The 25,754-nt window shown below is 35.8% G+C and overlaps 1 protein-coding gene and 1 long non-coding RNA gene across 5 annotated transcripts in view; both read right to left on the reverse strand.

The window, feature by feature from the left end:
* The window catches only part of LOC143897487 (uncharacterized), a 173,996-nt gene that overhangs the window by 66,982 nt on the left and 81,260 nt on the right, over positions 1–25,754 (reverse strand). The gene's annotated exons all lie outside the window — the stretch shown is intronic.
* Positions 1–25,754, reverse strand: part of LOC143897492 (uncharacterized) — a 91,342-nt gene that overhangs the window by 23,885 nt on the left and 41,703 nt on the right. For both annotated transcript variants that reach the window (XR_013256934.1, XR_013256933.1), the window contains exon 2: positions 7,064–7,270. This is a non-coding gene — a long non-coding RNA (uncharacterized LOC143897492). The remainder of the gene's footprint in view (positions 1–7,063; positions 7,271–25,754) is intronic.

Here is a 25,754-nt window from a genome sequence, read left to right on the forward strand (position 1 = left end):
GGAAACCTGATCTGTTTAGGGAAAGAAGGGAAGAGGGAAGGGAAACGGGTTATTAAATATTAATCCCGCGAAATTACTAGGGCGCCGGCAATCTTCCGTGACTGCGCTGTTCCTTTTTTCTTGCTCGCAATCTGAAACTCTTGACGATTCTGTGATCGGATACATGCACGCGAATATCGCGTAGAAAATGTGTGGTTTTTACTGCGACAAAGTTAAAACGTTTTGCTATCTGCATTGTCCTTTGAATTATCTTTAATTGAATTTTTCGCAAATCGCATCTTTGTAATTCTTACGGAGATTTTTAACGCGGAAAAAATGTTCAATTTCTCAAGTTTCATCTTTTAAATCAGAGAGAGAATCTTTTACATAATTTTTATGAAAGTCAATTTAAATAATTGTGAGTTAAGTCATCAATCATTTCTAAATAAACATATAGATATAAGTAAACAACTTGTTAATTAAATTAATGCAATTTTGATGGATTCCTCCCCTCGTGCGCCACATGCCGATGCCAGTGTGCAAGCGCACACGCAACACGTTCCATCATTTCACAAGCCACGTACACACATATACACACATATACACGTGCACGCAAAGGTTATTACCTTAAGTCAACGAACGATATCGTTACATCATCGCCGTACGCACACGTGTCTCTCTCGCCGCGAATGCTCTCGTCAATTTCAGGCTCTCGCTTCACGTCAGTGCTTTCGCACGCAAAAACAAAGAAATAAAACTGCGTAGAGAGAATAATAATATCTCCCTTTCTCGTTCTCTCCGGTCCGGTCCAGTTCGGCCTGTGGACGACGCGCGGTTTGCGCAGATTCTCGTTTCGCAGAGAATCGCAGATCATTTGCGAAAGAAACTTTCTTCATCGCACCACCGCCGCGCTCCCCCTTGCTTCCCGCATCGCCCGTCACGACGGATAGGATTTACGTAACAAAGCCGTGCAACTCAACCGACTGTCAGATTCCTGAGCAGTCTGTCTCTAATTGGTTCCCGCTCGTGGAAGTTTCGCACACACTCGGCGCTTTATCCTTCCTTATTATTATCCCGCGCCACGCGGCACCGCTGTTATTGCGGTGCGAGGAGATACGCACGCGAATGAGAATCTCGGAAAATAAAGAACGAGAGCGAGAGCGAGAGCGAGAGAGAGCGAGAGAGAGTGAGAGAGAGATATATGGTCCACAAAGCATGGAGGATAATCGCCTGAGGGAGGAGGCTACACGCGCGCGCACACATTGATTGTCTGCGCTCGCATAATCGTCGTAAGCGCAAATGGAATATTATTGCACGCGGAAGAGAGGAAGTGACGCGGAGGAGTATATACATATACGTACGTGCGTGCGTGCGGGCTTAGAATTGAACGGCCTTACGTCACGTTAAACTCGGGAGACGCAGAAACTCCATTTCGAGTTAATACATGGCATAATCGAGTAAGCGGGAGATTGTAGCTTGTCAACTGTACATAGGAGTTGATAGGAGCTGGATAATCGAACGTTTCTGCTAAGTAAAAGTATTGTTTTTGTTATTACATGCTTTGGAGTATTTGGAGAACGGAGGAACTGTCTATCTAATAAGTCGATTACAAGTAATGAGTTTGCGTTCAATAAATTTAAGTAATCCGCTATTTTCTTAAGTACTACTATTTTCATGTTTCTGATTATAAAACTTCATTATTAATAGTTAATATAAAACATATCTACTTGTATAGTTATCCTTAAATCGCCTTTAAGATAAATTAAACGGGAAATTTTTATATTAATAAAATTTTTATTATTGATATATATAAAAGTTTCAAAATTCAACTTGAAAGTTTATAACTCGATATTGTTCGATATGACAATTATTCAACGGTCATAAAAATTGCCGCATAAATCAGTTCATTAGTGTATGCATGAGTTTGTCCTTCTACCCTTTTTACATCGAACATAGCTTATTAATACGAAACATAATTTATAACTGACTAAACACAAGTCTGATTAAGTACTTCCGCGCTGAACGGTGGACATAGTGCACTATAATTTATTCTTTACGACGTGGAAAAAATCTGCTTAGGTCAACCATGTAGAAAAAGAACTTTGGCCTCGGATGTATTTACAACCAGTGCTTTAAGTAGTTTTATAAGCATCATTACGGAAGTTTCAAGTAGCAGAATATAAACAGCAAAACGTCACTTCTCCATTAAAGAGGAATATTTAACGACAAAAAAATGTTAAATAAATAATTAAATTTATTAATTTATTTCATATATATATATATATATATATATATATATATGTTTATGTACACAGCTTAGATGATAAATTATTTCGCTACAAATACATTAATATGTAGTATAATTCTGGAAACGAAAATGAACCGTCATGAGAGCTTCTCGGCGATATCTTTTAAATTTGCAATCTCCAACTCGCATGTTAATCGAATGTTCGAGAGATAATATGCTTTTTGCGCAAATAAGCTCTTCAGATTCGAGATTAAATCCAAACGTAGCCTTTTAAAACCGAGAAATCTCTTTCTACTTCGTGGATAAACGAGCATATCGATTTATTTGTCGTGATAATACGTAAATGAAGGTGAAGCAGGGGGGAACCGTTTGACTTGCCTGAAGAATTTTGTTTGCCTTTGATATGTTCCTTCGAGATTTTACATATAAATTGCGTTATTAATTGTGAACGTTAATGAACACACCTTTGATACTTTTGAGTACATAAACCGACACGCGATATGGAAACGTTGATGAGTAACGCAAAAAGTGACGGAAGGTAAAATTGTCCGAGCTTGTACAATTTGCTCTTTATATCCGCCTGCATAATCCAGTATGAAAAATAAATATAAAATAGAGCGTTATTTTAACGTATAAAGAATAATATTTGATATAATCGAATCAATTAATATCGGTTTTCAATACTTTTCTCACCGCTTATTATTGCTGCGAAACGATATAAAAAAATACGTATAATGTGACGCGAAACATTTAATTTTAATGAGAAACTTTGATTAACTCGAAAGTAATCTTATTTAAAATAACGAACCTAAGATAATAAATCGATCGTAGCGTATGAAGCATTCGAAAGCTGTTTCCAAAAGAGTTAATTAATTTCTGGTCGCTTTAGACTCGACGACTGTGTTTCATATTTACCAGCGTTTTGTTTGCATCGCGACGTCAAGTCTTCGCGAATGGCGAACAACAATTTCTATCCTTCGAGTTCAATAACTCGTTATCGGCTAGCTGCGAGCGGAAATAATTCCATCACTTCGAAATCGTCGCGCGCGAAAAAGAGAGCGGAGCGCCGTCCTATTTTTTTCCCCCGGACCTCGACAAGAAAATCGAGTTTCGCGAAATCGAGTGCTTACAAATTCAGTCCTTAACGAACGAAAACTGTCAACAGCAGTTGGCACTGAAATTATTTTTTCCTCGGCTCTACGATTCGCTCGCCGATGGACAAGTTCACTCCGACGCGACGCTTGGATTTATCGCCGTTATATTTATTTTCCGACAGTTGTATTCGTCCTCTCTTATCTAACGATTTTCTCTCCGAGAACAATAATCTTCGCGTCAACTTTCTTTAACGTCGTATTACGAGAAACGAGATTCAGCATCAAGTGGATGACCAATACTTTCAATAATGCGCAGTAAAATACGTATTATTAATATATGATTTTAATTTCACTTAACAGCTCCACATTCCGCTTGATATATAATATTAACGTCTATAAAAAAGTGCGGTGTGATGATACCTTGCTTGCTTAAAGTTTAATGAATTTTATATAACTCTTTATCGGGAGAATATATAATTAATCAACTTAATATTAATATCACATTGACGTTACATTATAATTAATATTATGCTGATACTTATTATTCTCTCGTGAAATAATTAATATTAATTTCGTTAAGTTTTTTATTAACCGGTATTAAACTACTAATTTTTTACCAAAAAGTCGATTTATTAATGGAAATCTCTTTAAATTTAAAGAATTTTCCGAATTAAATATATTTGCTTATTTCTCCAATACTTTAATTTATAAGAGTAACTTCTTTTTGCTACAAATTGAGGCATCAACCGGAAATATTACATATTGACTGGCGCGACCGCAACAATGCAGCGACTAATTTCGTTCACGATTTATCTGGCGAGCCCTGATGAAGCCTGAATCTCTGTTCAGTCTCGACGCCGTGATTTTTACAGATCGTTAGCATATCTTCCCTCGCTCAAGGACGGAATATCAAAGTTACACCGTCGCGGGCGCGGCGCGGCGGCAAGATAGTCGCCCTTTTCTTTCCACCATCCGCGCGCGCCACCGTAAATTGTGTTCCTACGGCAATTCAGTCGTGAATCTTCCAGTCGAACGAGTCGCTGCCGTTTCCAATTACAGGACGGACTTTGATTCGTTGAGGCTGTCAGATATAAGCGAGGAATCGGGATCAATATTGAGATTCTTTTGAGTTGCGCTTCGGGGTTCGAGGACGGATGAGAGAAACTTCGGTGATACCGGGCGAATCTTTCGGTCGCAAACCAATGAATCTCGAAGAGGGATATCCGTCCCACGACTAATAACTCTAGGAAAGCAGCGTGTATGGACACAAAAGCCTGTCTCGCGAATCACCCGAGAGTGAGCTGCGCGAGCAATTCGCTGAGACGGACATCTGAAATACAGCTTAAAAGCGCGCATTTGCCAAACCGTTCCATTTTAGCCGTTCAACATTGACTTCTATCGAAACCAATCTTGAAAATTAAAGTCCAGAAATAAGTTTACAGTTACACGGTGAACTTCTGCAAAGTTTTCGCGGATTGATTCAAAACAGAATCAGAACTTTTGAATCTATATAATTCGGCAGCAAAAATAAATGTTTAATATGTGAAAAAACTTTTGAAGAACTATTTTTATACAATTACGTAATTTAATAGCCATCCAATTATCGATTTTCTATTTACTTTATTAAATCAACACATCTTAAAGAGAGATTAATAAATTGACGATTCATTATAATCTAATCATCTCTCCAATTACCTTATTCTTTTATAAATTAAACATTATTTCTCTTCTTTTTTAAATTCTAAGCCGGATAATCAATGTTACGTGGTCGGATTTAGTGTTATACAACTAATACTTATCAATTCTCCTTCTTTATCCTTCTTATCAATATTGGTATCAATTATGTTGAACTTATTATTAGATTTAAGTGATTTTACCGGCAGGATTACTTCTTTCGACGCTCGACGAAGCGTGCATGTATCGGTCCCAGGCACAGCCGAATGTACCGCAAAGACAACCAGTTATCAGCGTTATGCCGATGATCACGATGATGAGACGGCCTACGATAAATATTGCGCTATTGGATGATTCACCCAAAGCTGGTCCCAAGATTCTTCCACATAACCGTTCTCACCCGCGAGCCCGGCTACGCACCCATCCAGTTACCGTAGTCCTCTTTGAGACGGTAGTCTAGAAATGAATATAAAGTGAGTGGTGGTCCGCGAGATGCAAGGAACTCCTGCGAGACCTACAGATCGGACAAGCGGGAATCGGTTGTCGCGAGAATTCGCCGAGCTCTCAAGCTCTACAGGACCATGATAGAGAGAAAACGTAGGAGAACGGCGAAGAAAGGAGCTCGCGTTCTCTCGTGTTTTATGGATGTTTCGTTCTGGGAATCGATTTCGTTCGGCGCGGCGAGTACATCGGACACTTGATATTCCGACATAAAGACGGGTAACTTTTCCGAGTGCGGAATTTTGCAGCTCTTTATTCCACCGTCGCGAAGTTTCGCTCGTCATCGAATGTTTATTTCGCGCTGAATCTCCGCCGCTCGCTGATATAGATTGTAATTTTTCGACTGCGAGTCGTCGACCGATCCGAGTAATCTTTCGCATCTTCGCGAATTCGGCACATCCGACGTAACTTTCGCACGACGTTACGCGCGATGTGCCTCGAAACAGGATTATAGCGAACACCGGGTTGCTCGATTAGAATATCGGAATGACCGTAAAATGATATAGAAATACGGAGACCACGCACATATATCGTGTAATCGACTGCATCGCGGCGCGTCGTTAATCATTATTAATGTAACAGGTTCATAGTAAAGCTCGAAATATTGAAATAATCACGACAATATTGAAATTGAATGAGGGATAGGTATATTGCGCGAATTGCAATCGTGACGTGATGTTAATTAATGCCGATGAAATAATAATCTATCTCTATTGCCGCTAAAGCATATTTTGAGATATTTATGCGCGCCGGGATAACTTAGAACAAGCTATTATTTAAATAAGTATATTTAGATGTTATCTAATGCTAAGTGAGTATTTGTGTATTATATATACTGAAGTATTTTATATGTTTCTCTTAAGATAATGTGTTTTTGTTAATAAAATTGTTCTATGTAACAAAGTAGTTTTATTCTGAATATTCTCTAAGATATTCTCTCATGTAAGAAAAATAGACGCAGTTTAAAAAAAAAATTGATAAAGATAAATTAAATATATTAATTATATATCTGTAGGTAAAAAATAAATATATCTCTTATTTATATATTCCTAAAATAATTCCTAATTTAGATACATCTATTTAATATCTATATAAATGGTCTTTAAATGATCTGACTTTTTATATATTTTCTTATATTAGTTATTTTAACTGTTTTTACAAAATTCTAAAGATAGAAAAAGGAATGGAAGAAGAGAGAGAGTGAGAGAAATATATATATATAGATAGACATCATTATTTATCGAGTGTTTTCTAGGATAGCGTCCTCAGCGATGAGAGAGTGAGAGAGATATATATGTCGCGTCCTCGATCATTTATATCCCGCACTGTCTAAGTTATTTCATCAAAATACCGAGGCAGATATAATACTATTGGAGTAGAAAATGACGGGCACATTTCGCGAAATTGCAATCGCGACGCGTCGTTAATTAATATTAATGTAATAGTGATTTACGCGCGGTTCGTTTGGTAACATACGCAGTGTACATACACACACATGGCATGGCAATTAGGGTGACTTTGTTACATTACTACGCACGTAACACAGCTCTGTGCCCATGGTACTTACCCAGGATGACTAATCTGCACTCGGAGTAGCTGCCGCTGGTCGTATATCGATGGCTTATGTCATTGTGAATTCCATATCCGTCGGGTCGGATCCACCGGCAGTAATGAACTGTTCTGTCCAGCATGCGCGGAAGGATGTGGCAAGACAGAACTGGATCGTTTCGAGGACTGACAGCTATTTCCGTCTGCTCAGCCACTAGGTAGGTTTCTGAAAAGCCGTTTATACCGCGGGTCTCATTGGAAGGAAATGTCTAATAACGCGTCGTCGACGTGTAATTTCGCTCTCGTAAGTCAGATGCACAAAGTGGACAAGCAAAGCGGATAAAGGAAATGTTGCTATTTTATCAATTTCTATTATACATATATGATCGTTGATCATTTTTGTATATGACAAACGAAAATCATTTTATTCGTTTGCAAAGAGCTATCGCATAGACATGGGAATAAATATAAAAATATTTCTAATTTAATATTTAAAATATATAAATTTTATATATTTTTAATATAATATAAAGAGAAAATCATTCCATATATGTAGAAATAGGTATTTCCTTCATTCACTTGAATCACTTGTTTTTTCTCTTGTTGTCTAGTCTAGTCTAGAAGACAAAACATCTATACATCTAATACGTTTTTGAACGGGAAAATTATATGCAATTTATGTTATCTTTTATGTAAATTAAAATATAAATGAAATTTATATTATATTACTATATTATATCTCCGTACAAAATAAATCTTGTTTATATACATTTCTCTTTTGTATGAGAATAAAAATGAAACGTAAAATAATATTTATTCTTTTCTAAGATATCATTTTCACTGATAAAGCACTTGTCTGATAAGTAAAGTGTATACGACGTCTACTAGAGTCATAAGAAAATTAAATCTTTAACTAAATAATTATATATAAATTTTAAATGGATTTTTGTAAAGCAGTAAGGTCTCACTTGGTTGTAAGCATAAAAGGCCCAAATACATTGCTGTGAGATTCATAATGCATAAAGGATGTTCAAGGATCGTAAAATGCGCGGCGTAAATGTATATATTATTAACACAACTTTGTTTGTTCCCGCAGCATCAATTATATAGATGTATATATATAAGTAGACATTAGCACTTTTTAAGTAACCGTTACATTAGAGCCTGTCAAGCGTTGCGCGTTTGCAGGCCACCCTAGCAAATAACTTAGTTATCTCTTCATCTCGAGATTACTTAGTTAATTAGTTTCGCGATTATACGTTGGGTCATGAAAGAAGCGCTATTAAGCTCACTGTTGGTAACGACGTCGACGATATATTCTAGAATTCCATTTCTTTTTTTTTAACCCGAGGGAATTAATTCGCTGGGAATATAAATAATTTTGTATTGCAAATATTTTGACTGTGTTTAAAAAAATACTGATATATGTTTAATTTTGTTACCCAAAGGTTGAACACAGTTTAAAAAATACATCTATAATTTAAAGTTAAATTAGAGAATCTAAGATAGTTAAAAGATAAAGGAATAAATAAAACGATAAATTATGAAGACTGAATTAGAGAAAAAGTAGCCAAAAGATAAAAGAATAAATAAAGTAGTAAATAAATAATAAACTCAATCATTTGCATCAATCCTTATTAGTACATATTATACATAAAGACTATTATAAAGTGACTTAATGAAAAAAACGTAAATATCTTGGCCAAAAAAATATTCAATATATTAATATCATCACATTTTTCTAGCGAAGTATGTATTGGATATCTTATCAAGCAAAGTGCTTATTTGTCTTTGTATTTAGATATCTTCGTCTAGAATACTTTCTATAGCATATATAGAAATGGAGTTAGTGCATGTCTGCTGAAATCGCTGAAAGATTCTATTGAATAACGAACGTTTTCCAACCTGTTACTGTGACCAATGCTGCCGCGGTTATCTCGCCAGCGTCAGTCTCCCCCATTAAACAATAATCTAATTTATCAAAAAAAAAAGCTACATTAAAAGTTTAAATAAATACAAAAATTGAGATAACTGCTAATAAAAGCGCCAATAAAGAAATCCTATATAAAGCAAAACCTCTGTTTTTAATCTCTGATGCATGTGATTATAGTTGCGCGAGGTAAAAGGATTTCCTGTACTGCTTGCATTACAAGTCTTGTTTATGTTTTATGTCTACATTTGAGGTGAATTTACCGTAAACGGGTCGCCGCGCTTTACATACACATCGTCCGCTCTGGTTTTAACCGCTCCGCCTTTAGCGCTGCTATTTCCGCGAGAATCGGGATAGTCAACGTGAAGCACGGATCCGTACGAACAAGCGTCGTAGGGATAAGAGAAGAGATTTCTCGCAACGCCACGCGCCGTATTCGACATCTTCAAGCTTTCGGATTGTTATTGAACATTCCAAAATCTGATAGTCGGTACGAAAACGCTCATGTCAACCATACTTATGTACCTGTACAAGTTTCGCGCAACGATTAATATTTCACTAAAATATATCGAAGAATATTAGTCGACATCATCTAACACTAAAATTTGTGATTTTATTTATTATTACTATTATTTATTTAATAACGTATTTGTATAAATTTTTGCGTTTTATTCCACAAATATATTTCGTGGAATATAAACGATAAGATTTTAGTAATATAAAAGATGTGAGTAACAATTTACTATTGTTAATTGTGTCAGCTATTAAATAACTTTCTCAATAAATGCTAAATGCTAAATTAAAATAATCAATAAATTTTAAATATTATAGTTCCCGATGAGCCGGTATACAATATTGTCGATAATTATATATCGGTTATAATTCGTACTGAGATTTATTAATGCATTTGTGTGAGATACTAATTGTATCATGTAGTAGTAGTATGTGGTCATTAGATTTTACAATCTAATATGTAGTTTCGCGTGTAACGAGCGTATTTCTCTCTCGGTGAAACCACGTCTCATTATTTTAGTACAAATAATACAGATCCCGTTATCATTAACGAATGTCGCTGTGTGTTACAAAAGAAAGGTCAAACGATGTAAACTATGTCCGTAAGATATATATGTCCACACATAATCGCTAGAGATAAATATAGTTGCTGAATATATTGGTTTGTAAATTTGTAGATTACCTATTATAATCGTAGATATAATAAATTGTTATAATCTGAAACCTATATGTTATTATCCTGTTATACTTTTTGCATAGCGACAGTTTGCCAGATGTTCATTTCGGACAATTATATTCGTAGCATCAATAATTAGACATAGAAATTTTTAATTTAATTAAATTACAATTCTGTAAACGTAAATGCACAATGAAAGATTTATTAATTAAAACATGTACTTTTAGATATTTGATTGTATATTTTTTTCAAAGATTTAAAATCAGAACAGAGAAGATGTATCAAGAAGTGTCAATAAATACGATCTCACAAGTAAATTCAACTTACACTTACAGTAATTCAATTTATTTAATTTTTACTAATTGTCAGTTCTTTTTAAATATAATAATATAATAATATCTTATACATAAGTACAGCGGAGAGAAAGAAACAGAATTAATCAGTTCGGTACAAATTAAGTACAAGAGGTTAGTGAACGATTATCGACATCGACAATATTAAACTATATAGTCAATGTTTAAATTTATATTTAATAAAGTATTCAATCTTGTCATTGTAATTATTAGCTAAATTATATAAATATATAGTATATATCTAAGTTAAAGAATATATTATTGATCACGCATCTTGCGTGATTAGGAGAAACAGTGCTAATAGCGTGTTTATTATACTGCGCATTCCAATAATTTGATCAGATTCTGCTTAGCGATAACAATGGTCAAGTTCCTAATGCATGTTAATTATACTTGCACCGTAGGAATTTAGTTATCACGATCGCAATCATATCACGCGCTTTATTAAAGTTTCCATGGCTCACCATAAATAAAGTTATATATATGAATAATGCTAAAAGTATTTATTTACGATAGGAAAGAGAGAAAAAGAGAGATATAGAGGCAAAGTGCAGATCTCTTTGTATTTAATTTAGATTAAATTAATTCTTAATCTAGATTAATTTCTACGTAAACCTTCTTGAGCCTTATCGCGATTGAATGATTTCACGTCATCCGGCACACAGTATTATAATTATAGATTGTTATTATAATTATACAAAATCTGTCAGTCTTGTATTTCAATTATAGAATGATCCGCTTTTTACTGCTTCCCTCTCTTGATTAATTCTTCCTTTTCCGAAGTTTCTCTCTTGAATTAACGAGGAAGTAGCGTGCGACTTGACGTTACAAGTATCCTTCCCCTCTCTCTCTCTCTCTCTCTCTCTCTCTCTCTTTTTTCTAACATTTGTTACATCGTATTTAACGATAGCTACGTGTTTCGCGAAACAGCGATAGCTCGTATTCAGCTTTGGCTATCTCGTTAGGCGTCTATTATAGCAAGTTGGCGTGAGTTGGTACAACTTCGGACCGGAACACCCTGTAAACCCCCGGCGAGGGGTGTACTCTCGTTATAGCGACATCGAAGATTATTCGACGCATTCAGGGCCCGCACGTTCCACGCGAATCCGGCTTTCCAGTTTAAAAGCTGGAGCTTGGCGCTCTTTTTGAGAGGAAGCGGCATTTCTGTGGGAAACGTCTAAACGCCGATTGCAACGTAGCCCGGAGCCTGATCGTTACTTTTATTTTTACGCCGCTATTTTGCGACAGTTTATTGCTACGAACCTTTGCCCGTCCGCGCAATCGCCGGCGCACCAAATTTCGGGAAAAAGAGAAAAACGAACGAGATCGTGAAAATAATCGCGCCTCAATTTCCAATTTTTCTTTGTGGTTTGCAATCTTTTCAGCAGAACGTGCGTAAGATAAAAAAAAAAACAATTAAAAACTGTAAATAATAAATTTTTAAATTATTAATTATAATGACTTTATTTTTTAAACGCCACAAATCTATTTTTCCATTTTTTAAAAGATTTACAATTGTTTGAAACGACCATATGGACATCAATAATTGCATGATTGCAGATCTAAAATACAATCAATAAACAAATAAATTATTTGATAATATTTGCCGTACTAAATTCCCCAATTTATTGTTTAGTTACACGTTGCAGGCATTTTACGTTCCATTGTTTATTTTATAGCTTCCTAAAACCATTGATTCCCATATATAAATAAGTTGTTATTGCAGCGCACGCAATTTTAGTTTCTCCGCTAAACTCGTGTCAATCCTTTTAGCAAAATTTAAACCATTACTCGTCACATCGCGGAAGGCAATTGTTCGAGCTTCGATAGCGATTTTCGACGTGCTATTTCGAAACGCGTCCATTTCGACGGAAAACGTTCGCCATTAGCGCTCTCATGACGGTGGCATTTTGATCGTTACTTTGTTTTTCGAATGTGCGTGGGTGGCTATGTGTGTACGTGTACGTGTGTGTTTGTATGTGCGAATGCTATGGCGGCATTGACCGATTTTATCAAACCGTCGCGATAAAAGCGAATCGACATACAGGGAGAGTCTCGCCGTAATCGCGGGCGATGATCGAATCTGCTAACCGTAATGTACGCTCCAGATTTCGATCTTGCCGTTTTACCGCAAGCTGGACGCAGCTTAACTTAGCGATAAGACATAAGCCGATATACTTATGTATAATGTTCGCTACCTGAGTCGCAGACCAATGGCAGTTAGACAATCGTTCCCAGAAAACGATTTTACTACAAAAACCGGGAAGTTGTGAAACGCGTTAAAAAATTTCCCCTTTCGATTTCAAGTTAAGTGTAATGATAATTTAATATGTAATATAATAGTTTACGTTTAGTTTATAGTTAGTTTAATTTCATTTAATTAGTTTAATTTCGTTAGTTAATTTAAGTTGTTTTAATCTAAGCTGTATTTATCTCAATTTTTTAAATCTTAATTTAAATATTGTATCGTTATTTAATATGTAATATGATGACCATGACAAATTAATGTCCGATATGTAATACGAAGATATTAATTAATGAAACAATTGTCATCAATAATAAAAAGTAAATATATCCTAATGCATAGGTATATTATATTGCATATTATATTGTAATATATATGTTTATATGAAATAAAAAAGCTCTTCGTTTAAACGGTTTAGTCTTTCTAATGCCCTTTTTCATCAACGTCGTTTATCTTGAATCTTACATTAGTTCAACTCACTCTTTGTCGACTCTAACAGTTTCCTTTATAGAAACAGACAAAGAGTAAATTGAACTAAGGTTCAAGTTAAACGACGTTGGTGAAAACGAGCATAAAATATATTTTTCAATTTCTGATTAATGAATAATAATCGATCCATGATGACTATACAAATATTCAAAGATAGTATTGCATATATTATATAACAAATTCTATAAAATATTCCATAAAATATAATATTATTTATTTTATTGGTACATTTTTGTCATTTTTTGTGGTTTAATTCTATAAAGTATTTTATATCTTTTATGGAATACCTCTTGCGTATTAAAAAGTGCGTAAAAATCTTTGGGATCAGATTTGGATTATATGCGATTGAAGCATGCGTGAAAATTTAAAACTCACCTCATTGGGATCTTCTTTTGCTAATTGACGCACAATGACAAAAAATTTCATGTTATATGACACGTAATTATTATTGACAACTGCATCAAGTTTCCACCAACTCTGATAAGTGCATGGTATTCACTTTCATACTAAACACCACATTGGCCGAAGAGTTCAAAATCGTCTCGTTTCTCTGTTAGTTATCGTCTTCATCTAAATTCGGTACATATATACATATACGACCGATAAAAATAAATTCAATTACATTAAATGTATTAATATTCACCGGAGAATAATAACACAATATTTTAAACTGCGAGAGTATCCAAAATGTGTTGTACAATATTCCGTGTATATTTGAAAAATTATCTTGTGTAATACGCAACAGCAAAAATAAAATGTAATGTTTTAAAATATAACACATATTTCCTTATTTACTTGATTGTTATCATAAACCGTTATGACTCGCTTAATATAATATAAAATATAAAAATCGTCCTTTAAAAATTTAAATAAAAAAGTTAATAAATTTTTTATATCGATGAACTTGTAACCACCGAAACTCCAAATATTTAAACATCGTTGAAATCAAAATTTTTTGTGATGATATGATTGGAAAGAAAATTTAATTTAATTGTAAACATTAAATTTCTTTCTCTCTGTAATTTCAGATATTAATATTCAAAATCAGCAATCAACCACTTGACCAATCAAACTTTATAAAAAATAAACGCAACGATAACATCAATTGATAGAAGGTATAAACATCTGGTTTGCGCTAAGTTGTCTTATTTTAACGATATATTTTGCAGTCTCAAAAAATTGTTGTAATTTTCTTACAATAATATTTTTAAGCTTTAGAGATTTTGCGGAGAATATTAAACAGAAATGACACGTTTATTTCGAGCTTAATTATTAATTTGCCGCATCTTCCTATCTTACGTTTTTATTAACACACCTTAGGTCCTGTTAGATAACATGCCATAAGATTCTCATAATTCTCGAGGTGTTTCGCGCAGTGTCCATCGTACACGTCGATGTAAAAATTAGGTTCAAGATGTATGTTGAAAGATACTCTGTTCTGGAATATATATAGATCATGTATCCTCGGTGTACAAAGTTTCTTGTATCAGCGATCGTTACACTCAATTTTCTCTCTTTTTCAATATAACAGATAGATCATAGACGTAGGACCGATAAAACTGATCGTATGGTGTTGCTCGCGGCGACCAATTTCTACGAAACTTTCTCGCGTTGGTCACATCCAGGCGAAAACAAAATCAGATTGAACTGGATTGAACTGGACGGCGCAGCGCAAGATTTACCTGATTATATATAGTTTATACAAGAATACTTCCGGGCTAATATCATCATTGAGTAAATCAACGTCCTCTTCAATTTTTTCACTCTTTTTCACGATATATGCCGTCACCTTCCACACCCGCGTGACTGTCATTAAGCTTTGTTAATGCAAATCGAGCACGTTTTGTCATCAATGCTTTCGATGTCCTCTCTAATTTGATATCTGGGCATATACTCCAACTTTTCGCTCCGATTAGTTTCGAGAATGCATCTTGATGCATTTCCGACCGATTCCGCTTTTAGCGTCACTGCGGAATCCATACCGTGAAGTCCACATTATTCTCTGCAAGTATTAGGTATATCATTTCGATGTATTTCGATTAGCACGTTGCCCGCAGCGATGCGCGACGAGATTCACTCGGGCACTCCTCTCGTCGATCACCGCAGTCGAAAACCGGGAACGGTTTCGGCGGAAACGGATCCGATCTCTCGTTTTTTGCTCGTCGAGGAAAAACGCGACGCTCGATAAATTCCGAAACAAACGAAAGGTGGGATGCAGGCAGGGGAGGATTGCCGTGTGCAGGGATGGGAAGACCGCGCTAGTGAGAAGGGGGAGAGTGAAAGAGAAGAGAGACGGGGTTGTCGAGGGTGGCCGTGGCCCTACAGGGAAAGGGTGGAACCGCGGAAGAACCATAAATCTAACGATTTACCCGTTACGCCGCGGACGTGGCGCCCGATCAGAAGAAGGAGCACGAAAACGATGAAGCGCGTCATGCTGTCCAAATAAGCGATAACTTGGATCGACGGACTGATTTCTTTTATACAGCGATAATCTATTGACGATTAAGTGCAATCGGTATCATCACGCGCGTCTCCTGACGCAGAGCGTCACCTGCTTTCTTTCTAAACTTTCGAGAAACCTTATAGATTACTTTCGTTTACGTCATACTTCATATTTTTTTTATCAACTTTCGAAATAATAAGATTTTTCGCTGTGCAAAATAAATGGTACAAATGTTTATCAGAGTTGTATATTTTTATCTAGAGCGGAATTTATCGCGCATGTTTACACGTTTTGTTACAAAAATGCGGCATTATTTAGCAAATAAACGTTACAAAAGTGCAACCTTAATCGAGAGTTCCGTGATGCGCGAATTATTATTACGTATCGCGAAACGAAGGGACAAACATTTTGATACGAGTTAGTAACCAAATTATCTGCCATCTTCCACACTAATAAATTGTACCGAGTGTTATCTCAGGATGTATTGATGTTGTTCAAAGTTGCGGAAAGAAATATCTCAATTTGAATTATATATTTTTATTAACCTTCTGCGAAAAATATTGTTCGTAAATTATCTCTTCCATATCGTTAACGTTGTTATGACTGCGACAGTAATAATAATAATAATTTATAATATTAAATTGTACAAAAATTATCATATAAAAGTTATTTGAAAACACATTATATTACGTCAAAATAATTCTTATTTTTCTAGTAAAATATATAGGTATCTTTTAAATATGAATTAATATTAAGATAGAAAAATCTTTTTTTGTGAATTTTATATACGTCTTAAGACATATAATACTCTTTTACTTTTGATTTTATATATTGTCGGATGCATTTGTAAAGTCTAATATGTAGGGTATAAGAAGTAATTTAAGAAGAGGACGCTTGTTCGCATAAATGCTACTTTAAATTTCAACGTTTCTACGATTTATCAAAGAAATGATCCAGTTAGGTTACAACGAATTACGGTAGTTTAAAGCGGCATCCGCTGGATTTGGCGTAACTAGAAGCGTACCAGTAAATTTTGGTAAGAGATGAAGAGTCGCTATTCTTGAATCCCTGAATTAAATGAACGATAACAAATTTGAGTAAAAGTACCTCGATTTTTATATTTCTGTGAGATATATATATTCGGAGTTACACGGATTATAAAAAGAAATAAATTCCTAATTGGTACAGCTTTAAAATTAATTAATTTTTTTATTTTTATGTAAAACGTGTATAAATACATACCGTCCATTTGCGTTTATGTGAAAAAGTGTTTGGAATTTATAAACTTATTCATCATATATCATTTTATATTATTTGTATATACTAACAATAAGATTAACGCATTAGATTCCGTGAATTATATTTTACCGATGGGATTACATACAATTCTGAATTAATAGAAAAGGAATATCTGTGTGAGATTTTAATGCCGTAAACTATCTAAATCACATCGAATCACGTCGTACAATACGGTTACGCATTTGCAACCATCGAGATTTCCAGATTCGTTTCTTCGATCTGCGCAAAGGAATGAGAACGACCGGATTACGTTTTGTTCACGACGGGGGAATCGGAGTTCTTCGCGACGCGCGACGCACGGTCCCGAAAGGACTTCGCGGCCCCGCGAAGTCGGAAAAGCCCATTTCGATGGTCCCTTGTGCCATCAGGCAATCCCATTTGAGATTAGACGCAGGCGTGAATTGTGTTACCGCGGAGTTTGAGCGGATCAAAGGCAAATTCCCGGTTGGGATGCATACGTACGTAATTGATATGCCTGATGGGGGTTTCCAAGTCGGATAGTCAATTACCATAATCTCGTTGCGGGGAGTGAGAGCGAACAGTAGAAGCAGGGAGTAAATACAAGAGAGCGAAAGAGATGGAGAGAAAAAGAGAGAGAGAGGGGGGGAGGAGAAACAGAGAAAAAGGGAGAGAGAGAGAGAGAGAGAGAAAGGAAGAGAGGGAGGGACCGTTATGGTGCGGCCGCGCCGATTCCGTGTGCATCGCAATTGTATACACTGGGGATGACGGCAATTCGATTTCGCTCAAAACGAAAGAAGAATCCCCGCGCCTCGTGTATACTACGGTCCCGGCGCTTATTAGATTCCGCTGACAGTATATCCCGCATGTGGCACATCCTGCCTGCGCCGCGTTTCTCTTTCAATTAGCCGCCAGGTACTCGCGGCGTTAATCTTGCTTGGTGATTGCGTGCCACGCAGGTATATACGGCGGCTACCCGCAAAGCGAACAGGCTCATCACGCCCGGTGGATTTTCCGTGGCACGACTGAAGAAATGTTTCACGACCACGACGAGATCGGTGAATGAAGCGATCCGCACGTTCAAACGGAGTTGCTCGGCCTTCGGCGAAGTGAGTTATCGATTACTTGAAATGTATTCAGAAATGTAGGATCATAAACATGATTGTTCTGATGTTATACAATTTCTAAACTGATGTATAAGATAGAAACGTCGACATTTAGAAAAAAATATGTTTCTCACTCATTGTCAGTCCAACTCCAGAAAACTTTTATGACAAATTTCGATCAATTTTTTGTGTTATATCAAGAAATCACTAAAATATGTGATAATTCTGTTCGTTGATAAAACAAATCAGACTATCAACTTTGACACCGACAAAAACATTATAAATAACGACTGTATTTATACGTAAAAAAACCGATCGTCATCTGGTTATTTTATGATCGAGTGCACAAGTATTTATAGCGTATTTCCTATATATACTATAACTCTCCAACATGCGTTTGTTTCTGCCATTCTATAAATAATCGTTGTCACCGATAGCCAACGTTGATTTACGACTAAATTGCTCGGTATTTCCTACATGGCCATTTTTTATAATCATATAGGAAAAAAAGACAGAGATCATGAACCACGCTGCGTTACTATCGAAGAATCGAAAAACCATCTTTAATGCTTTCAAGAATACTTCAAATAAAAAATATTTATATATAGTTATGTTTTTTTATATCTAATAAAATAGTAAATATTTACAAATTATAAAAAAAAAAATTAAAGAGCCTTTTAAAAACTTAATTAAATAAACTTAATGTAAAAAAATACTTGTTCAAAATATACCTGTTCAAAAAAAAGTTTTTTCAAAGATTTATTAATTTCTTTATTTACGTCTTTCGCTAACAAATAATGCCAACTTATAAGTGCAGTTTCCTATATCTTATCTACATGTACAATGTTCTATTAACGTCAACTCATCTCCATTTTTAACTATCCTCTATCATCGAATCTTCAATTTAGCATCCGTTAGTAGAAGCCATGGCTTTGAGCTGCAGCTCAAGCTGGCTCAATGAAACCAGCTATTAATAGCTTAAGAGCATAAATTATTTTGATCTCGTTCTCTGATCATTCAATCCACTCCATATTACGCTAATTGAAATGTAATTCCAGCAAAAGTGACAAGTTAATGGACAATGCGCTTAAAAAAAAAAAAAAAAAGAATGTACACCATTTCGCCGACGTTCCACCGTCCCATTTTCGTTCGCGCGATACTTTCTTTCATTGATGCATGCTCAGCTCGATTAGTCGCGTTAAATACGAGCGGCCATTTATCAAGCAGCAAAAAGGGGGAAGAGATGCATAATAGAGACGTTACCTTCCGTGCCATATGCTGTCCGTGTACAATAAGCGCGCGCGAGTGCGGTTAAATGGTTACGGTGTGCAATATGCCGAGAAACGCGACGAATAGCCGGGAAAACGGCTCTCGCGATAGACGCAGTTTATATTTACAATGGCACAATGCACTTCTGCGCCCACGAGCACAGGGGTGTGATCGCACCGTTTGCGTTTGCGAGTGTCCAGCAAAAACGAGCAGGTTTCGGAGGGTTGACGGCTCAGGATCAGGATTTTACGAGAAATGATATAATTCTGGCGAATCTCGATTCGAGCTAAAACCTTTCTCTCTCTCTCCCAGATATCTTTAAAATTTAAAAAATAAACTTCTAAATCTTTTATTTAATTATAGATTTGTTTTCTGCTTATATGTAAAGATGTAAATATCTCAAATTTAAAAATTCCTAAAATTAAAAATAGATTTTAAAATTATATATATATAGATATTATATTGATATTAGAAATAAATATCCCTAAATATTCTTAAATTGATGCTACATAAAAAAAAGATATTGACGTGTATACTTTGAAAATATAATTATTCTGAAGTGCATTACGATATTAATCGCGTTAATTCCGCGCAAGTATAATTTTTTGAAAATCAATTTAGCTTGGAAATATTTATCTTCATTTATTTTTAAGTATTACTTTACAAGCGTCAGAAAATATTTTTATTCGAGCGATATTATATATAAAAAAAACTGTAGCAACCGTTAAATTTTCAACCCAATAATATTTTTAAAATAAAACGAGTAATAAAAATTCGTGAACATTGCTGGTGTTTGCAGCGTGTATAATGTGCATACACAATAACGCGCACGTTGCTTGTAGATTCATAAATGTCAAGTGACATTTCAGATAGTAATCAGCGAGCATCACTATTGTGATTGGATGACGTTACGCAATGCTATGTGAAATCCAATTCGGCGTTGTCTCGCGTCAAATGAGTTACATACACGTTTTATCGTAATTCCCGGTAAAACGGCGCGCTCGCGGATTTTTCAATATGCAAATGCGCGAGAATGTAGTTCAACCATCAGGCAGAAATGCATTCCCTGAAAATGGAAAGTCGCGGGGTACTACATAGCACCATCAGGTAAAAATAATGTCAACGCGTCGCGCGCGTATAATTGTTACGCATAACAAAAATATATATACATATATATATATATATATATATATTGGCCTTAGTCGCGATTACGATACTGCAGAATAAATTTGCAGGTATAATGAGATGAAAACGTTTACAGGAAAATATATCGAGTTGTAAATTTGGAAATAAAAGTTAACAATTTTCTCGTGCACGTACAAATATATTTTTATATCGACTTGGTATCGGAATTGTTTTTATTTTCGCGTAGCATCAAGAGTTAAACGATGTAATTCTTATATTTTAACTTACCCGAGAATTGTTTACAGTTTAGGTGTAGCGCTTTAGATGTAATTAAACAATTTCGGGACGGCATCGGATTTTACCGCACGCGACGAAGAAACTCTAACGTCTCCTTATGCTACTGTTGTACCCTATGTATATTACTAGTTTTAGTAAACAGCGAATGTGTATTTAATAACTTGATTAGATATCGTTTAGTCTCCTAAACTGCACAAATTCAAAACCTGTATTACAAATATATGTATTTGATTAAAGAAAATTTGTATAATAAAAATAAAGTTTAAAATATTCATATTATTAAGATAATCAATAATAAATAGATCAAGAAATATATTATAGAAAATATAGTAGACATTTGCAAATCAGAGTTTTAGTCAATTGGGATATTTGGGAATTATTCCTACGAAGAGTATAATTTAAAATTGTACTATATGCGTAGGGAACATTGATTATACCTTACGGCCATTGTGTAATTAACTAATAATAAACATGATGTAATTCATTACGAAAGGTTCTAATTTTCGTTGAATGTTTTCGTAATTTTAACCATTATTTTTGCTCAGTTCACATTCACATTTATTCGTTGGTAACGATTCAGATTGCCAAGTCGTCTCGTATTAATTAAACGTGTTATCAAATTAACGCGACGTTAACGAATATGTGATGATTTAATATTAAATCATTTATAATTAAATATATGAGATGCGATAATGAGACGAATCATCGAATAAAAATCGATGCTATTTGTAATTAAATCGCGTATGCATCCATGCATGTATCGGTATCGTCATGGAAAATTACGCGGAATAATAATGCGTAAAAAGTGCACGCGGTAAGAATAATACGCCCGCGTTAATGCGTTCTGTTATCAGTTGGGATACTTATCATATATACCTTTACAATAAAAAAACAGGAAATCTATATATATAAAACAAAGTCGGGTTAGTTACACCATTTATAACTCAAGAACGGCTGGACAGATTTTAATGATATATGATTTGTTGGATTCGTCTCCGCCCCGAATAGCAAAAAAAAAAAAAAAAAAAAAAAAAAAAACTAGAAAGATATCCAAATACACATAGACAAATACCGGGGCCGGGGCGAAGCCCGGCGGGGCATGCTAGTAGAAAATAAATTAACGTAAAGTAAAATAAAACAAAATATATAGAAAAATGTTCGTCATTATCTCTATCAAATCTGAGATAAATTTGTATTGTCAACTGATTACACAAATAAATAAATTATATTGTCACGCGATATAATTAATTGATACCTAATATTTATCTTATCTTGAAGACATGTCATAATAAAATTTATAAATCGTGTCAACCGTCAATTAAATAAAGAATCACATTCTAATTTTTCTTTTCTACTATTTTTCTACTATTCAGTACATCAAATACTAACATAAACGTCGAATATTTCAATCTATTGCGGCGAATATTGCATATATGAATCACTATATATATATGGCTATAATAGTCTTATATAAATCAAATAAAAATCAAATGTTTTTCAATTCATCCCTTAGTAAACAATATATAGACTCAAACATATGGATCTCTAATCTCAGATTGCAATGCCGCCATGAAATAATCCGCAGCGATTTCAAATGCAAATACGAGGGAGATCGAAAGAGAAAAAAAACATCCGGTAAGAGGCGACGAGAGATTACTCGAGATTATGGCAATGACGAACTCGCGCGTGAATGCGGTGCGGGAGATACAACGGGGATGAACGGCGAGAGCTCTCTCTTTCTCGTGAGTGCTTCAGATGCTACATAAATTAATTGTGCGGCCTCGCGGCCGCATGTTGCGATCTCAAGTGGGTTCGCAAGATTAGACAGAAGGGGCGGGGCAGAGAACGGGGGGGGGCTTCGGTTTTTGTTGGATTTGCACAACAATGCCCGGATCAGCGCGGCATGTGCGAGAACTTACCGCCCGGCGTGAGAGAGAGAAGGAGGGTAGAGAGAGAAAGAAAAAAAGAAAAAGCCATGAGAGCTTCGAGGGATCCTTAATCCGCGGACCGCTCTCCAATTTAATACAATTTCCTGTCCTCTTTCTGTCACGCCGATGGGGAACAGACGTCCGCGGCCGCGCACCATGACCGTCGAGTTGACCCCCGTTTGATCGGCGACCCCTTTTTTTTCTCCGCTCACCATCCGCCTCATGCCGCGGATCGTTACCACGATGATGTATTTATTGGTAATTTCCCGACGTGGAAAATCTGGTCGACGAGATGTGTGAAACTGTAGAAAATCGAACGGACGGATTCTGTGTGCGCGGAAGCGTAATTTCGAAAGCGAGGAAATATTTCATCGAGTTTCGAGTGAAGGGCATTTAATTATTTCGTGATACCGACCGTTTCTTAAACAGTTCTTGTTACTGATAGCGAAGTTAAATACAGGAGAAATCATCTTCGAAAAATCATATAAGAGTCCATCACATTAAGTAGAGCTTTAAAAAATAATGTATCATAATCATTAAAAATTGCTATATCATAATTTTATATTATAATTATATAAAATATTAATAATTATTGCTACAACTTTTCCGAAAACATCGATTTCTATCTTTCGATATGTAATGTACTTCTCGCAATATGCACAGAGCGAGCAGTGATACATTTTTAGGATACCTCGAGGTATTGTGAAATGTCTGCAAGATTCCAAATAAAGTACATACTATGCCGGCATTTTTCCGACGCGTATATTTATGCTCGCTGGAGAAAAGAGTGGGAAAAGGGGGGAGAGAAAGAGAGCGAGAGAGAGAACTGCGTCTGGCTACCGCCTTTGAATCATTTCGTCGTCGTTGTAGGTACTTTGACTGAGAACGAAGCGAAATACTTGGCCAAGTATCTACATGACAAGTACGTCTGCCCTGTAACGGAAATTCTGCTCTCGGAACTTATGGAAGCGGTGACGAAACGAAGCGTGCACTCTCCATTTCTCCTCAACCGCGCGCCACCATCCCTCTCGCTCCCGTCATCGCGAATACCGCGGGGAAAGTTTTGGATGTGAATAAACTTTTATTTCTTGCCCGCGGGCGAACTTTGCCGAATCGTATATCTTTGCAAAGTATCTGCTAAATACGACGTAGCTCGTTCCTTTTGTACCGCAACGAGCTCCGTCATAGGTCATAGGTCGCGAATATAGACCGTTTTAATTCGAAGCGAAGTTATACTGAGCTATATGTAAATTTGCCCTGGCCTGAAACGGGCCTGAATGCTCCGAATCGCGTCGAGCGTGATCTTACTGCTACTCTTACGGGACGTTGATATTTATTTAAAAAGAAATAACATGTGTGCTAAAGACAAAGCTCTCTTTTTCTGTAGAAATGTGCATTGCCGAATGAATATTCATCATGAAGAAAGAAATTGATTCATTACAAAACGAGATGTTAATTATTACTCTACGATCATGAAAGCACACACTGTTCATTATTTTATTTAAGCCTAATTCATTTTGACAGAATGTTGTTCACTCTTATAGTTTTGCTATATAGTTTTCAAATTAATGCCTGTTAACAGTTAATGTCTGTTGTATAGTTATGAAGATAAAATTTAAAATCTAAAATTTACAAACTTTAGATTAGTGATAAAATTATATATAAGTGTAAGCGCGCTAATTATCATGGTATATTAAACGCGAATTTGTCAGATAAGGCTGATCGTCTTTAGATTCAGAACGATGAGGTTAAACGATGTCTCTTATACATAAGAGTCTCTTTAAAGAAGAATTTATCGCCTTCGCAGGTTGCATTATAGAACTGCGATAGTTTTTAACTACTTTTCGCGACGGAGCAAATCAATATGGTTCAGATAAGAGCTCGTGAAGTCCTTGTTAAGATCATCCGAGTTAAACCTCTGATTTATCGACGAGAGAGTTACGCGTGAGAATCCCGAAGCTCTTGAAAATCTCTCAGGATACCTCTGCCGATTTCCATTTTTATTACACCGTATCCGCGGCGTATCTACATCCTTCAAAGAATCGACGGTGCTAATTTGCAAGCAGATAACTCAAGGTTACGACCGTGAACTTACCAAGAAGGACAAGAAGGAGAAGTTCGAATCTCTATATGGTTAGTTTTATTTGACTGTGTTTATTAAAATTAAAATTCTAATATCTAAGATATCTGAAATCTGATATTCATACAACGCGCGCGCGCGCGCGCGCGTTAGAAAAATGAAACAGAGATTAATAGATTAATAGATTTAATAACTATTAAAGAAAAATAGAAAATACTAATAAAATATTTTATAAAAATAAATAATTTTACAATTCTGTTTTTTTTTATTCATCGCCGTTCTATTCCTACTCATATTTTCTTTAGAAAACTATCGTTTTTATAGAAATCATAATTGCTAATATGAAAGTGAACATTCAGTTAGCAATATTTTCAGAGATTTACGAGTCGTTGAGAAAAAGGCAAAAGCTTAAAAGAAAGAGAGACAGAGAGAGGGGGGAGGGGAGGGAGAGAAGAAGGCAGGTAGGGAAAAAAAGAGAGAAACGCGTGATTGCGGTGCCGTTGTGCGGCCAAATCAAATTTAAAAGAATGACTCGTACACTTGTTTCACGGGTGGAACAATGGCCTTTTGAACACACTTCCCTCGAGGACCTTTCAAGGCGTTTGCTGACATTACGCTGCACTGTCGACGGCACAATGGAGAATTGTGCCGCCGCCGCCGGCCGCCGCGACCGCTGCGAAGTAGCACGTTCTCCACGATTCGGAAAGTATCGGGGAATTGAAATAGGTGGAAGACAACTGTTGCTTCTCGCAACCTTAGAGACGAGGCTAAACCTAATTTGGCTCCTTCCCGAAATTCTCAGCCTAGCAATTTTCTGTCAGTCTTTCGTCTTCGCGCGCGTTTTCTCCACTCATCCCGTATAATTATTATTGCGAACGAGAAGTACTGCCGATCGGCTGCCCTTCGAATATAGACATGTGCATATTTTCAATGTGCGTATTTTTCGAATGGTCTTAAAAAAAAAGTAATCTTTGTGATAGAGCTATCAATTCAAATTCC

Source organism: Temnothorax americanus, unplaced genomic scaffold (genome assembly GCF_048541705.1).
Source record: "Temnothorax americanus isolate GAGA-0224 unplaced genomic scaffold, ASM4854170v1 Scaffold20, whole genome shotgun sequence".
Classification (NCBI taxonomy): domain Eukaryota; kingdom Metazoa; phylum Arthropoda; class Insecta; order Hymenoptera; family Formicidae; genus Temnothorax; species Temnothorax americanus.